Below are 16,983 nucleotides of genomic sequence, written 5' to 3' on the forward strand. Positions count from 1 at the left end.
TTATTATATTTTTTTGAAACTTTATCATCTGGTCTTTCATATCCTGTTGAGATTTGGTCAATTGCTTTAGCATATGTATTTGCATCTGCTCTAATCTCTCCAACCTTTGGTCCATTCCCTTAGTCTTTGCTTGGGTACCGTAAGGGTGTTGGCTTTCCAGATTAACTCAAATAACTTTAGTCAATTAGACTCTTTTAATGGATTTTAATGCATATAAAGTAATGTAGTGCAAATGCATGAAATGAATGCAAAAATAGACGTTGATTCTGGTTCAATTCTTTACTAGAACAACTTTACTAGAAAACAGATCTCTTTACATAAAGCGGATACATATACGGCTTCGCCCTCGATCATCCAGATATTAAGATGCATCTCGCGAATTTTCCAATAGACATCTACTAGCTCCTTTTGCTTGATCCAGTCGCAACTCCTTGCTCACTCATGCTCCTGAGCTTCTTTAAAAAGGTTGGGATGTTTGACAACTCTTGAAGAATCTTTGCTAACTTGAATCTTCAGGCAACGCAGGAAGGTCGTATACTCCTCTTGTTACACTTCTCGCATCACGTTTTCTTGGACTATATTCGGACAACCGTATTGACTTCCACTTTATCAAGAAATCCATTTTCCATGACAAGCTCTCTATTTAGCAACCAAACATGAATCAACACCTCTTTTCTATGATGAAATGCCATGCAGTCAAAATGTCATGCAGCCAAAACAAAACACAAGTTAGTATCAGGTATAAACATATAATCCAATACAATCAAGAAATAATAAAACACCTATTCAGGTATCTACTAGGGTTCAGTGTAGTTCTACCTAGGGTGAGTTTCTAAGGTTCACTATATGAGGTTTGGCTTCTAGAGCAAAGGTACCCAAACCAGTAGATTCCTCGATCCTCACCCATTATAGGCTCATATGGACCGAGTTCAGTTCAGGGGAATACATTTCCCTATGGCTGTACGGAGATAAAAATCTCACGAAGACATAGGTACGGATGTATCCCGGAAGCGGTCCACTATCCTGCACGAAGGTGAAAACCTCACGAAGGACTAGTTTCTCGCTCCCACTTAGAGGGGTAAAACTGACCAACCTATGCAATGCAAAATGCAAATACACATTAACATATTTGGACCAACCAAACAAAACACATTATGATCAAAATCATGAAAATAATGCATAAGGGGGAATCGTGATTTTAAAACAAATTTTAATTTCTCAGCCAAAAGACAAAATTTAATCAATTTACGGCTCGACTCTCTAACCAATCCCCAGCGGAGTCGCCAAGCTGTCGAAACCATTTTTTTATTTTGAAAAACGGGGTCAACTTTTAAAACGACAATGGAGTCGCCACCAATCTTTTTTCTAGGTGTGATCGGGTCACCTTGAGATTAATCATTTTAATAAAACATTTTGATTTATTAAAATAAAAATTTTGGTTACGCACGAGGAAGGATTAGCAACCTCGTAACACCCAAAAATTGGTACCTAACTGATTAATTATCATCCTAATGTCGAACATTTGAAAATATTTTAAAATACGATCCTCTTTAAAAACCTGAATAAATCGAATTTGATGTTAAGTCCTCCTTGTCTCGAAGTAATAAGATGTCACATCCAGTAAGTTAGGATGCTACATTTTAACCCTCGAAACTAAGCTTGTCTCATGCATTAAAGTTTAAAAAGGATATTCGATTATTTGGATAAAAAAATCGAAACCCAGTAAGTTAGGGTGTGATTTTCTCAAAGCTCCAAAGTACCGAATATTGCCTTATTTTTAAAAGTTTTCTTTTTTAAAATTGGGGAAAATTGATGCAATATTAAAACGATGCATAAAAACTTTGATAAAAAAGAGAAATATGAAAAAAATAGAGTATATAATTAATGGAAGAAAATAAAAGAATGATAAGAATGGTTAAATGAATGAACAATATGTAAATAAGAAAGTTGATGGATAAATAAATGAATAAAAGTAAAAGAATAATTAATGATTAAAAAAATTAAATGGTTAAATAAAAAAAGGTTAAAAAAAATGCTTAAGTCAGCCTAACTCTCACAATATGAAGACTCAACGAAATTCCTCCACCAAAATCCAACTCAAATGAAAGCAACTTAAAAAGAAAAGAAGATGAACGAAGAACAAAACAAGAACAAGCCACAGAAAATAAGAACGCAAGGGAGGGAGAAATTTGAGTGAATGCTCTTAAGAATTATTATTGCTCCAAACTCAAGTATTTTACAATGAAGGAAGAGGCCTTTATTTATAGTTGAGCCTCCCCAAATCCAACGGTATAGATCAATTACATCAACGGCAAAGATTAAAGGGTATCTACAAATTAAATCTCTAAGATTACAAAATCTTATCTTCTAAGATTGCATATCATATCTAAGATTGCATATCCCTAAAGATTATGTTTCCATATGTGTCAAGCTTGTAGATGGATCTTCAACCTTTTCAAGTAATGGGCCATTCCGATCGGGCCAAATGATACAATTTTGGACTGGACTTGGACTTTGTTTTATTATTTTGGGTTTATTATTTTTTTGTGAGCCCGGGCTAAATTGGCTTGTTACACAACCAATATAATTTCATCACATATCAAGACAATCCATTTCAATTGTAAAACACAATAATTCTCACCTCAATCACTTACTATAACATTTAATCAAAATACAACAATTAATAATTAGATTCGGATTATAGAAATACAAACCAGGAATTCTGAGCTATTCGATGGCGACTATATTTTTCTCCTTTTAAGTCGAGAATTCCGGTACGACGCTAGCTACGGAATTAAAACAATTAAAAATCATCAATACAACACCATTCAATCTCACATTAAATATTTCAATTTTTACTCAATATTTGCCTAAATTCCATTTTAGTCCCTAAACCGAGACTAACTTTTATTCTCAAAACTAATTTCATATTTTCATTCCATTCCCACTTTAAACTAATTTAACTCTCTAATTTCACCATAAATCCTTAATTTTGAAATTCTCTACATTTAGTCCCTATTAATTCAAAACCTATAATTTATTTTACAATTTAATCCATTTCTCTATTCTAGCTTGAAATTTTATCAATTTAATCCCTAATTCTTCAATTAATTCAACATGAACAACATCTAAAAATTTACTAACTTTCAAATTTTCAACTTAAATCAAGTAGTATTTTGTTTTAGGATTCCAAAACATCAAAATTATAAGAATAATGACTAAATTGACTTACCAATCAAACCTTGAACCTTAAAATCCCAAATTTTCTTTCTTTCCTTCCCTTTTCTTTTCCTTTCCTTTCTCCCTGTTTTTGTTTTTCTATTCATTTCCATTCATTTTTCTATCTTTTATTTCTTTTATTTAATTAATAATAATATAATAAATAAATATCTTTTACTTAATTAATAAGTATGTACATATATTAATTACAAATGTATACATATATTTATTACACATGTATTTATAATTACCACACACTTGTAACTTTTTATGGTTTAATTATTAGTTTAGTCCTTTCACTTTTTCTATTTTATAATTAACTTTAACATTTAATTCAATTTAGTCCTAAAACTCAATTAACTTCAATTTGACTAAATCCACTTAACTAAAATCCAATTGGTGATATAACTAATTTTATAAATATTTTAATAATTATTTCACGAGTCCGTTTTACCAAGACGGAGACTCGATAATTCAATAATTCAAAAATATTTCTAAAATCACGCTTAACTTATAATTATTAATTAATAAATTTTTTTAACTTTTTCATCGGATTTAGTGATCTCAAATCACTGTTCTGACACTACTGAAAATTGGGCTATTACAACTCTTCCCCCCTTAAAAAATTTCGTCCTCGAAATTTCTCACCTGATACAAGTTATTAAGTCAAATCTTTCTTCCACCTTTTTAATGGAAGTCCATAAAAATTAATCATAACTCATATTATTTCCGAACTTATATCAAAACTCATCTTGGAACTTGATACTATGCCTGAACTTAACAGAGTAGCTCTGATGTTCTCCTGTCATCATTTTTTCACTAGTAGTATAACTACCGAGAAATTTCCAGTAATCGTCTGTCGAAACATAACTGAGAAACTCGGATTATTAAACTCTGGCTGATGTTTCTAACGTGGTTACATCTGTAACTTTCAACTAATATTTGTTCCTTTTTTCCATGAAAGCATCAAGTAATATCATTTTACACAACTGCAATAACTTCAACAATCGAGATGACTTTAACCCATAATAACATTTCCTGATTAGAACCCATAATAACATTTCCTGATTAGAACTGACCTGATAGGTATATTTCTGTATCAAGTCTTCTAGAATTTGAATTTCTCATTATGACTGTCCGTCTATTTACCCATTGTCGAAACCATTTTTATTTAAACGGGGTTGACTTTTATTTAAAAATGAAAATAGAGTCGCCACAAATCTATTTTTATGACGTGTGATTGGGTCACCTGGAAAAGTAATTGTTTTTAATAAACGATTTGATTTTATAAAAAATAACGATTTTGGTCCACGAAATTCAGAAAAATGAGTTCGGAAGTCGGTTACGTACGAGGAAGTATTAGCACCCTCGTAATGCCCAAAATTGGTACCTAGTTGATTAATTAATGTCTTAATGTCGAATATTGAAAATTTGAAGAGATCAAAACAATTCCCCTTTTAAAATCCTTATTGAATTTTATTATTTTGAAAGCTAAATAAAATTTTTCCATCTTACTTTAATGAAGAAATCGAAACCCCGTAAGTTAGGGTACGATTCTTTGAAGTTCTGATTACAACACACAAAGTTGTTTTTATTAAAAATGTCATCTTGAGATAACAAAACGTCGTATCCAGTGAGTTAGGATATAACATTTTGAATTCTCGATAATAAGCTTTTATTTGAAATTTGTATGATTTTATTGAAAAAGGGATACTCGACTATTTTGAATTCAACGAGAAAATTGAAGCCCAGTAAGTTAGGGCATAATCTTCTCGAAAATCTTAAATATCGAGTCTTGTTTTATAAACTTTTGAATAAAATGTAATGTGATTAAATGATAACATACGATTTAAAAGGATAATTTGTAAATGAATCATACACTAATGAATAACAAATAATTAATAAACAAATATAAACATGCATGGCAACAATAATTTCAATCATACATTATATAAATACCAATATCAATATTTTAAAATTAAATAAATTAATAATCAATTTTAAAAGATATACTAAAGAAATCAATGGCAAAAGGAGAAATTATAATCAATAAATTATACGCTCAAATTTTTAAAGTAAACAATATATATGAGTTTGTGATAGATTCAAAATAAAGTTAATAAAATAAACACTACATAAATAATAATATTTAAATGCAATTTTTTAAGTAAGTATTATAAGAAGAAAATCAAAATTCACAATATAATGTACACATATTAATTTAAATAAGTAATAGATATGGAGTGAAAAACTTAATATAAATAATATATACACAATAATACATGTAAAAAACGTTGAAATAAATAAAATATATAATAAAATAGGGTTTAAAAGAAATAAATTATATATATAAATGAATTCAAACAAAATACATAAACATATTTAAAAGAGAATTTAAGAGTAATAATGGAATAATATGAAATCAATAGCATAGGATAAAAATAATTTAGTATAAATTGTGTATATATTTATATAAAATTATAATGTCTAAGAATATTGTTCTATAAATTTTAAATCATAAAAATATATAAAAGTGAATTTTAAAAGAATAAAGTATAAAATAAGCCATAAAAATAATTTATATTGAATTTACATAGAAAATATATAAAATAATAAACGATAAATGTAAATAATAATATGTGATAAACTTAAAGTATTAACGAAGAATTTAAAATAATAAAACAAAAATAAATTAAATATTGGACTAGATTGAAAACAGAATAAAAGTTGAGGGAAAAATCGCAATGAATTCTAAAATAAAACGAATTGGGACCAAATTGAATGCGCGCTAAAGAGAGGAGGGTCGAATGGGAAAACAAACCAACTTATGGACACGTGTCCACTTCCCAGCACCAAGGATTCAACGCGCAAAAATTAAGCAAGCCAATTAAATAAAATAAAATATATGAAAATATGACTGAATTAAAACAATCAAAAATGAGGAAGGACTGTTACCGCAAATAACCCAAATGGAAAAATGCGCGGATCCTCCTTGGGTCGGGTCATAGCGCGGGTCAAGGGCCGCTAAACGGCGTCGTTTTGGCCCTAGCTCAAAACAGCGCCGTATTGTATTATAATATAAACAACATTTTCTAAAAAAAATCATTAGCAACCCAGGTTTTTAAAAAAAAACAAAACTGTTGCCTTCTCTTTTGCTATGCTCATCCATGCTGCCGGTGCTGTGCCCGCCGTGGAGCCGCCGCGAACGGTGCCCAAAGCCAGGTGAGTCGCTCCCTTTTTTTATTTTATCTTTTATAAAAGAAATGAAAATCAAGCAAAAGAAAAATCGAAAAGAAATGAAGTAGAAACCAAAAATCACCTTCTTTATTCACTTTCTCTGTATTTTATTTTTTTTGTAAAATTGGTATCCTCCCTTTACAGATATTTTGATGGCTTTTTATAGCCAAATAAAAGGAAAATAACATAAAAAAATATTCTACTTTCCTATTATGTTTTCATTATTTGCTGTCATTGTTGCTGATATTCTATTTTTTGCTTCTTGTTTCTTTTTTATGTTGTTTGCAGGTCAATCAGTGGAGACTCCGGCGGCGGCGGCGCAGGTGTACGTGAGGAGTGCGAGGCGGCCATGCGGCGCGCCCTAGGGTTCCTTCTTTTCTATTCACTGAACTTTGTTGGGCTAGGGTTTGATTTGGGTTAGGACTTTGGGTTTATTGTTTTGTTTTCTGTTTGGGCCACATAGGCCTGCTGTAATTTGGGCTCTTTTATTGTAATGGACTATTTTTATTTTTTTTATTTGTTTGGTTTGGTTCATTTGGTGCGAGCCCGGGCTAATTGGGCCTATTACAGCCATGAATGCACAAATTTTATTCCCGATCCTGAGAATAGACTCAAATGCGTAACAACCAGTTGCCTACGGATTATCCTTCATCCTTTATCGCAACAGAGCCATCTCCTGCAATCTATGAACCTGGACCCAAACCATCTTATCTAATACCTTTGAACGAAGACCTTGGAAACCTATCCAGCCAAAAGAAAGTAGATAATTTAAACCCATTGTGGAGACCTAGAATGTACTGATTCCATCCCTGATTATAACTTAATTAACTTTTCAATGAATAACCCATTCTGATTAGAACAACTGAGTCGATTTTATCTATCAGATAATAACATTTTAGAATAATTCATTCTTCTTGTTGTCAAAACAATCTAGATATACCATATATCATAACCCTCTCGAAATATCAACCGAAAATTACCACAAACTGCATTAACTCAAACGAATTATGACATCCCGTTATTGACTTGTTGACATAATTCAGGATTACCTAAAAAGTGAAAACCAAAATACAAGTTTGAGTTCAATCTTCCTCCATCTACACTTTTACCGATGTCAACCCTTTCACGAAAACTGGAAAGAAATTATATGTTATAAGGCTATTTCAATTATAATCATTGAAGCTTTGAACTATACCGAAGCCATAACCATCAGATAGATTAAAAACTATAGCGCTATAATAGGACCGACGTTCCAACCGTATAGATAAAACAATATATCAACATCAATAGTGCACTCCAAAATAGATGAAGAAAACTGAAAGTAGTCCCAATAACAACCAGTACAGTAATACAACTTCTATAATCTAAGATCCATATCACTGAGCTCCCATGATCGATCCAGAATTTATAATAGTAATAAATATAATTACCTCCGGCCAATGAATATCTTTTACAGACGAATCATGGTTAATAAATAAGATTAGACCATAGGAATAATAAGAAAACCAAGATAATGAAATCCAAGATGTGAAGCTATACTGAATTTCTGAGAATAAAAACCACATTGAATGATAAAGAGATCGATGATATCCCAGAGAAAATCCAAAAGAAGAATATCGCTGGTACGCACTAGAAATAGTTGTGATAAAGACAATGTAAATTGCTTATATATAATTCAGAGCATCAACCAATAAAAATAGAAAATAACTTCATATCAGTCTTATCATCAAGTCTTCTATCGAACATAATGGATTAGAAAACCAAAGAAAGATAGAGGAATCCCGATCATAAATCAACCAGACTAATAATAATTTCGTCTAACATTATGATTAGCCAACCTTGCTATATGATAAAAGTCACATCTGAATATGAATTATTAAATATACCTCTGAGAATAAATGAACATATAGAATACCCAGAAGATATCACTATAAGATACTCGACTATAACAGTTGTATTCAGATATCTTTGCAATTTCAATACTATCCCACTGACTACTACAATCATCAATGATCTCACATTATCCCAATCATTAAAGAAATCAATTCAAAAGAAATTCTGATTAACCCATTCTTTAAATGCCATACCTAAATAAATTGATTACTCGTAAATAACTCCTTCCTTAATAACGACATTGTGTATCCCGAATAATCTTTAGAAAAAAAACTCTGATATCTTTTTTAGAACTCTTTCTTTACTTGCTATCCCATCCTCAGCTCTGACCGCTTTATTATTCATTCAATTATTGAACTCTTCAATTTCACACTTGTAAACTTAATGAATATAAATCTTGTAAATTCCATTGTACAGGTGAAGGGGTGAAGGTCGTAAAGCCTCAAAATTTGACTCTCATATATACACACGTATAACATAACATTTATCATTAACATAATCATTATAATCATTCGACATTTTCAACTCTAAAACAGAAACAAACAAATATATCAGCATCCAAATCCCAACTCAATTCGACTTAATTATGGCATGTACCTCTAGACTCAAATTTCGAGCTCGATTTAGTTTGAGAATCGGCTAAACTTGCAAAGCTCTGATACCAATAAATGTAACACCCCTAACCCTTATCCCTCGCTTGAACAGGGTTACGAAGCATTACCGGAGATTACAGATCAAACAGACAGAAATCTCAAACATTTTGTATCATCAAAACAAGTCATCAAAATATCATTTTAATCCAAATTATAAACTCTCCAAAATAGATTTTATAACTTCATTTACAATCAAACCACAAAATAACTAATATTTAGACACTCTAGGTACATGCTGACACAAAGAAATAAACATCACCATATTTGACTTCGGGATCGTTGTTGGATGCTGAATCAGCGATCAAACTTAAGTACTTAACCTGCGCACGAAAAATAAAACCGTACGTTGAGTAAAAACTCAGTGGTATTTCTATAATCCGAATATTTAAAAAAATAAAACAATAAAATATGTATAATAAAATGTTAAGCACAATTGAACATTTAAAATCACACAATACACAATTTTCATCACTTGCTATATATAATACCTTTTCATAATTTATTCACGTATCATTTAAACAATGGCACTATCCATTCCACAATCAATTTATGAGTATATAACTCGTGTATTCCATGTATTTACAACATATTTCACATTCTATTTTTAGTTTACTATCTCATATTCTTATTCTTAGCCCAAAGTAGATTTTATAGAACACACCGGATATACTGAACAAATATGAGGTGCATTGTTATGCACTAATGAATGAGAGCATCAAGTGCTATACAGAGAGCACAGATGTGCTAAACAGAGAGCACTGACGTGCTAGTAATCAGAGAGCACTGATGTGCTAATAATTAGAGAGCGCGCTAAAGTTCCTTAATGGCATGCCACTAATATCCCAGTAGTTCTAAATTATGTCTACTTGGGCATTAAAACTAAATTTTATACATATAAAAAAATAATACAATTATCATATTTGCACAATTTCACATTTACACATATATATATTCATAATATATATTCCAATTCAATTCAACCAATATAATTTCATCACATATCAAGACAATCCATTTCAATTGTAAAACACAATAATTCTCACCTCAATCACTTACTATAACATTTAATCAAAATACAACAATTAATAATTAGATTCGAATTATAGAAATACAAACTAGGAATTCCGAGCTATTCGATGTCGACTATATTTTTCCCCTTTTAGTCGAGAATTTTGGTACGACGCTAGCTACGGAATTAAAACAATTAGAAATCATCAATACAACACCATTCAGTCTCACATTAAATATTTCAATTTTTACTCAATATTTTCCTAAATTCATATTTAGTCCCTAAACCGAGACTAACTTTTATTCTCAAAACTAATTTCATATTTTCATTCCTTTTTCACTTTAAACTAATTTAACTCTCTAATTTCACCATAAATCCTTAATTTTGAAATTCTCTCAGTTAGTCCCTATTAATTCAAAATCTATAATTTATTTTACAATTTAATCCATTTCTCTATTCTAACTTGAAATTTTATCAATTTAATCCCTAATTCTTCAATTAATTCAACATGAACAACATCTAAAAATTTACTAGCTTTCAAAATTTCAACTTAAATCAAGTAGTATTTTGTTCTAGGATTCCAAAAACATCAAAATTATAAGAATAGGGACTAAATTGACTTACCAATCAAACATTGAACCTTGAAATCCCAAATTTTCTTTCTTTCCTTCCCTTTTCTTTTCTTTCCTTTCTCCTCTGTTTTCGTTTTGTATTTTGTTTCTATTCTCTTTTCTATATTTTATTTCTTTTATTTAATTAATAATAATATAATAAATAAATATCTTTTACTTAATTAATAAGTATGTACATATATTAATTACAAATGTATACATATATTTATTACACATGTATTTATAATTACCACACACTTGTCACTTTTTATGGTTTAATTATTATTAGTTTAGTCCTTTCACCTTTTTCTATTTTATGATTAAATTTCACACTTAATTCAATTTAGTCTTAACACTCAATTAACTTTAATTTAACTAAATTCACTTAACTAAAATCCAATTGGTGATATAACTAATTCTATAAATATTTTTAATAATTATTTTACTAGTCCGTTTTACCAAGAAGGAGACCCGATAATTCGCTAATTCAAAAATATTTCTAAAATCACGCTTAACTTTTAATTATTAATTAATAAATTTTTCTAACTTTTTCATCGGATTTAGTGATCTCAAATCACTGTTCTGACACTACTGAAAATTGGGCTGTTACAGAATCTGCATGTTTAATTTTGTCAAAACATGGTTCCACATGTCCAAGTTCGTAAGGCATGGAGTCACACATAAAAGTCCATCAATCAAGAATTCAAGAAAATTTTCTTTCAAAAGTGAGTCTGCTAGGTTAAATCCTTACGTATAAATCTTCAATGAGAGCACATGTCAAAACCCTCTACATATGACTTATCCACGAGATATAATTACATGAAATCTTTAAGTGTGAGCTCATTTTCTTGATGATAACACACGTCCATTTGGGGTGAAAGGTAGAATTTAAAATCAAGTTTGAATTTGGTTATATAATTAAACTTCAGGACGTAGCGGGGGTTTAATGCTATAAGAATGTCGATTGACATTTGGTAAATTTTCTCATGATTATGAAATTCCTTTAACTCACTCTTATGGATAGGTGGATTGCACATTTTAGTTTGCAAGCAAGTAGAAATTGCATGATAACATAATAACTTGGTTTCAGTCTATGAGTAGTAACCCTGATTGGTTGATCATTCAGCTAAATGATTAAGGTGTCACACTCGCGATACTCACTTTTGGAAGTTTTACAGTTTAGCCCTAATTGAATTTTTGTAAGCTCGATAAGACTCGATAATACTTGTATATCGTATTGAATACATGACTTGTTGTAACTGACTTTTGTTACTCCTGCGATGAATGTGATATCTCGTAACTTGGATCCGACAACCGGGTCAAGTAACAAGATGTTATAGACATGGTTGTACAATGTTAGTATTTCTATGAGGGTTTGCATGTTCGCAATAAAGTTCAATTTGATTTTATATCCAAAGGGAGTATTTAGACTAAGACCACTTATGAGATGACTCTATTGCTTGAGAATGTTTGTAGTTGTTGGAAAAAAATCCAATTCGAAAACGGTTTTCTTGCACAGTGAAATTTTTTTTGAAAACTAAGCTGATTTGTGATATTTATAGCAACAAAATTTTCTTGAAATATACATGTGCTTTAAGCGAGACAGATCCTTGTCATTCTCAACTTTCAACCGAATGGCCTTCTCCTCTATTCTCGTGCGACGAACTGCTTCGAGTGCGAGCTTGAACAATTACGAATCAAACAAAGTACCATAAATAATTTTCTTACTTTTAGTAGGAAAGTAAATCTCTCTCTTATAGAAATCGGTAGAATTGTTATTCTCAAAAAATAGAATTTATACTTAAAAATAAATTCTCAGTATTTTCGAGTAGAATAACAATATCTAAAAAGTTGTGTGTAACTTATTCTATTTTTAGCTCTACCGGTGTCATCTATTTATAGAGAGAGGAAGCGAAAATCTAGTTGAATTAGTAGAATGCATTTAATGTCTATTTAATAAAAAAAACCAATCCCCTAGTTGAACTAGGAAAGAGGGGCAGCTAATTGGGTGTGTCTCCCCTCATATGTATTATGATGAGGATTTGGGCGTCTCCTGTATTAGGTCCAATTATAAGTGCTTCCTGGACTTTTAACCAACACTTGAAAATTCAATCCAACCAATACATGTTTTCCTATTTCCAAAATAAACATTATAAATTAATTTAAATAAATTACTTTTCCAATAAAATAATTTCCTCAACCCGATTTTGATTCCTTTAAAATCATGATAACTTTACCGTAAAAGAATCTATGATAAAATATATTTATGTTTTCTACATTCAACAGATTCACAATGAGAAACTAATTTAATTCCATTTTAAAACTTCAATTAATTAATTAATTAATTAATAGTTTGAAAAACCATAAATTAATTATCAAGTCATCTCTATACTTAGTGAGAAAACCACATCCATTTCTAAATATTGCTCATTTCTCTAACTTTATCATTTTTATTCATTTACGACCATTTGATTCAACATGAAATTCATTTCTGGTTTCAACGAGCTAGCGAAGGGACCGATTGTACATATGTGATTAGAGATCAAATTATTTATAATTAAGTTTTTGCTTTTTTCTTATTAATTATAAACTCATTTAGTCACGAAGTCATTCCATTATAGTATTGTGACCGAGCTCTCCCTAATAACATACCATTACGAATGCTACTCGATCAATGCTCGTCCAATGACCTTTTCATAAGTGTGTTACACTTATAGGATATCCTTAATCTCTTTGGGATAAATTCATTCTCTTAATATGATCCTATTTTATCTCATGGTAACCATTACATCTTCTTTCATGAAAAGTCAACTACTATTAAATAGTAATTATGTCATTCATCACAAAGACAAATGATTTGTTGTCACGTTTGCTTTTAATCTATCATGTAATACCAATGAGAGAATGTCATTTAACCATGTCTTGGGCTATGAATTTCACTATTATGAATGATGCTACATAATACAGAACTCGTATACTCAACGCAGTAGCTTTCGGTTCCTAATCTACCCAAACTTAAGCTTTTACTTACATCAAAGTATACGAGTCACGTATACATAGTCCATCGTTCACTTAGGATTAAGGTATGCCACACTATGAATGTCACAAGTGAATAAATCCATAAACAGATCTAGGATCTATTCTACTTGATTCATATCTGATTTACTCTCAGTTCAGTCAGTCATATCTATGTTTCTATCTTTTGAGTCATTTGCTTTGATGCCCAAGACAAAGCATCTCCACAATTGGACTTGATATACGGTATATTAGTCTTTCAATCAGTTTGCTCATTTTCAATTAGACTAAAGACATGTTTAGGCTTGTCTACTAATGTAAGTTGTCATTTTGTATTACGATATGACCACGTAATATCGCTTAGTATTAGTTAAACATTAGACAACTAGTGAGCTAATATTTGCTTCTATTTTTCTTTACATGCAAAAACCACGTGAGGACAGTATAAAAAGTGTATTAATGTAATTCATGGATAATTTTATCTAACCAATATATTCGAAAAAATAAAAATGGACATAGATGAAAATACTACACTTAGGGTATCAGAACTAACAGCAGCAACGCTGTTGCTTGGGAAAATCGTCATGTTAGTGAGGAAGGACCGGTAAATGAAGATGTGGAAAGGAAGGTTTTTGGTATCATTAATCAAGTGGTAGATATTATAGTGGCACCGTTTTAAGAAATGATGAAGATCAATCCAAAAGAAAAACAAAAAGAAAAAGTGATATAGAACATTCATCGAATTTGGGAAGCACAGAATCTTTTGAGAAAGAATTTGGTATGGCACATAGTAATGGTGATTCTTTAGAATATAATTTGTAGTACTCTTAAGATTCTGATTTTAATGGAAATAATGAGTTAGAAGTAAAGCTTGAAAGGGTGAGGGTGCATCAATTGGGTTGGTGGAGACACTAAAAGGAACCTTTAAGACAATAGAAGATGCTTTAAGAGAAGATGATTACATTAGTATTTAAGCCTCCAAGCATGGAATTAAAGTTTTTTTCCAAAAAATTGTTAAATATGAGTACTTTGGAAAGAACAATACATTACCCGTAATCATTGCAGCTCATTTATCTTCTAAAATGGAGTTGGCTTTGCTTAATGTGCTGAAGAAGAATAAGAAAGTTATTGGATGGAAAATTGAAAACATTAAAGGCATTGGTCCTACATTATGCCAACACAAAATCCTACTTGAAGAGGGCAAGAAACTAGTTGTAGATGTGATCGCCGCCAGACATGCGAATGTCTGGACTAAAATTACTGTAGCAAAAAGATAATTAATAAAGCAGTGGTGTCAATAAGTATATGAGGTCAAATTGTACTATAATAAAGTGTTACAACGAAACACTCCAGAAAATATTATGAAGATCGTACCTAGGGAATTGCGAATTGGGGAAATTTCTTATTAAATTAATTAAAGAAAATAACTACTAATCTAATTGAATCATGAATTAGTAGTGTTGATGCGAAATTAAAATATTAATTAAACTAATTAAATTAATTAAACTAAAACAACATAATGGAACTTAATTAACCTAAGATATCCTAATGGAATTTTCTATTCCTAGTGTCAACGATGCAAGTTCTCGGCCTACAATCGGTTAAATCCCTAATTATCAATTAAGTCACTAATTACCCTTGATTGAGTTATTTACCACCCTTAGCTAAGAATACCCTTTCGGTCTCATCTTTACTACGGATTACCACCTAAGTCACCCTTTCAGTCTCTTCCTAGGCATACGGATACCCTTTTGGTCTCACCGCTTGATACAAGTTATACTCGACAGTATACCCTTTTGGTATCACCTATCTTGATATTCTACTAGAGGTGTCACTTCCTAATATACCAAGCACTATTGAATAAACATACAATTTTGGATAAATAATTCCTTAATCGATTAATCAGTTCTATAACTGAAACATGCCAGATATAAATAAAGCACAATAATTTTATTTTAGTATTCATACAAACATTAGTTGATTAGGCAAACAAATATAAATAACGGAATAAAAGAGTAAAGGAAAAGAGAATGCTCATTGATAAATAATTGAAGCGCGGTTTCGGAACAATCTCCGCTCACAAACGTCTTCACGTCAAAATAGGAAAATCTTGACTAAATGAATATAAAAATAAAACTTTACTAAAAAAATAAATAAATTTTTCCAAGTCTAACTAGTCCAACGATCTAACTAACCACCCTTAGGTGACTCTAATTTGACTTATATAGGCTAGAGATTACTTTCTGCCCAGCTACCCTAAATACCCTTTAATTCTAATTAATATAATATACTATTGAATGCTTAGGGTCTATCTAAGGAAATAATCCAAAAACTAAAATCCAAGGATCAGTCATATTTTTCCTTAAAATTGTCGCATAGTCATGACGTCAAGAAGGCCCACATTGCAACGTTGTCCCCATTTCAACCTTGGCAGCTTTGATGTTTGGTGTTGCAACACTGCATGCTAGTGTCATGAAAATGGCTCGTCCTTTGTATTATTGGGCTTGAATTGGCACCCTACACACTCAAATAGCCAATTAATTGTTCCCGAGGCCCGAGTTGGCCTCATGGTCATTAAAACACTAAAGAGTGCGTAAAACGCTTATTTTGTAATAAAATAAATCTAAGATAATAAAACTGGAAATAAAATAAATAAACATAAAATGGCTAAAAAACAAGATCGTTAAGTGTCGAAAAAGACTCTAATTTTCCACAATGAATTATGACAAATCAAAGTCCCTTACACATAATTTGTTGCTTGTCCTCAAGAAATAAAACAAAAACACAAAAAATACGAAAACAAAAACAAAAACAACTAAATGGTGCTTGAGCATGCTTAATACACGAGACTGATTCAAAACATTATAAACAAGATAATGTGATTAAACAAATAGTTCTAGCATGATATATAATTGACTTCTGATTTTCAATATCAAACGCGTTAGTTCATTAAGTTACAAAGCAAACAAATTCAAGAATGCTAAGCATATTATTCCATCTAAACAAGTACACAAATATACATTTAGTTTTGAAGAATACAAGTGGTTAGAAATGTCAATATGCAGTTTAATTTTTATCCATGAGTTGTATCACTTGGGTCATATAGGACTTTTCGTCTTACAACGTCCAGCGGCATAGGTTGGTTCGGAGTTGAAGAACTGACTCTACAAAATAGGTTAAGCACAAAAATAGAACGACAGATCATATTGACCACGATGCTACCCCAATTATATCCCTTAGCTCACCACCTTATAACTACTTCTCTCGCCTTCCTTTTCTCTCAATTTCTTAAGGTACAGTATAGTATTTTATTTTATTTTATTTTTCTATTTTATTTTTTTGTGCA

Source organism: Gossypium raimondii, chromosome 4 (genome assembly GCF_025698545.1).
Source record: "Gossypium raimondii isolate GPD5lz chromosome 4, ASM2569854v1, whole genome shotgun sequence".
Classification (NCBI taxonomy): domain Eukaryota; kingdom Viridiplantae; phylum Streptophyta; class Magnoliopsida; order Malvales; family Malvaceae; genus Gossypium; species Gossypium raimondii.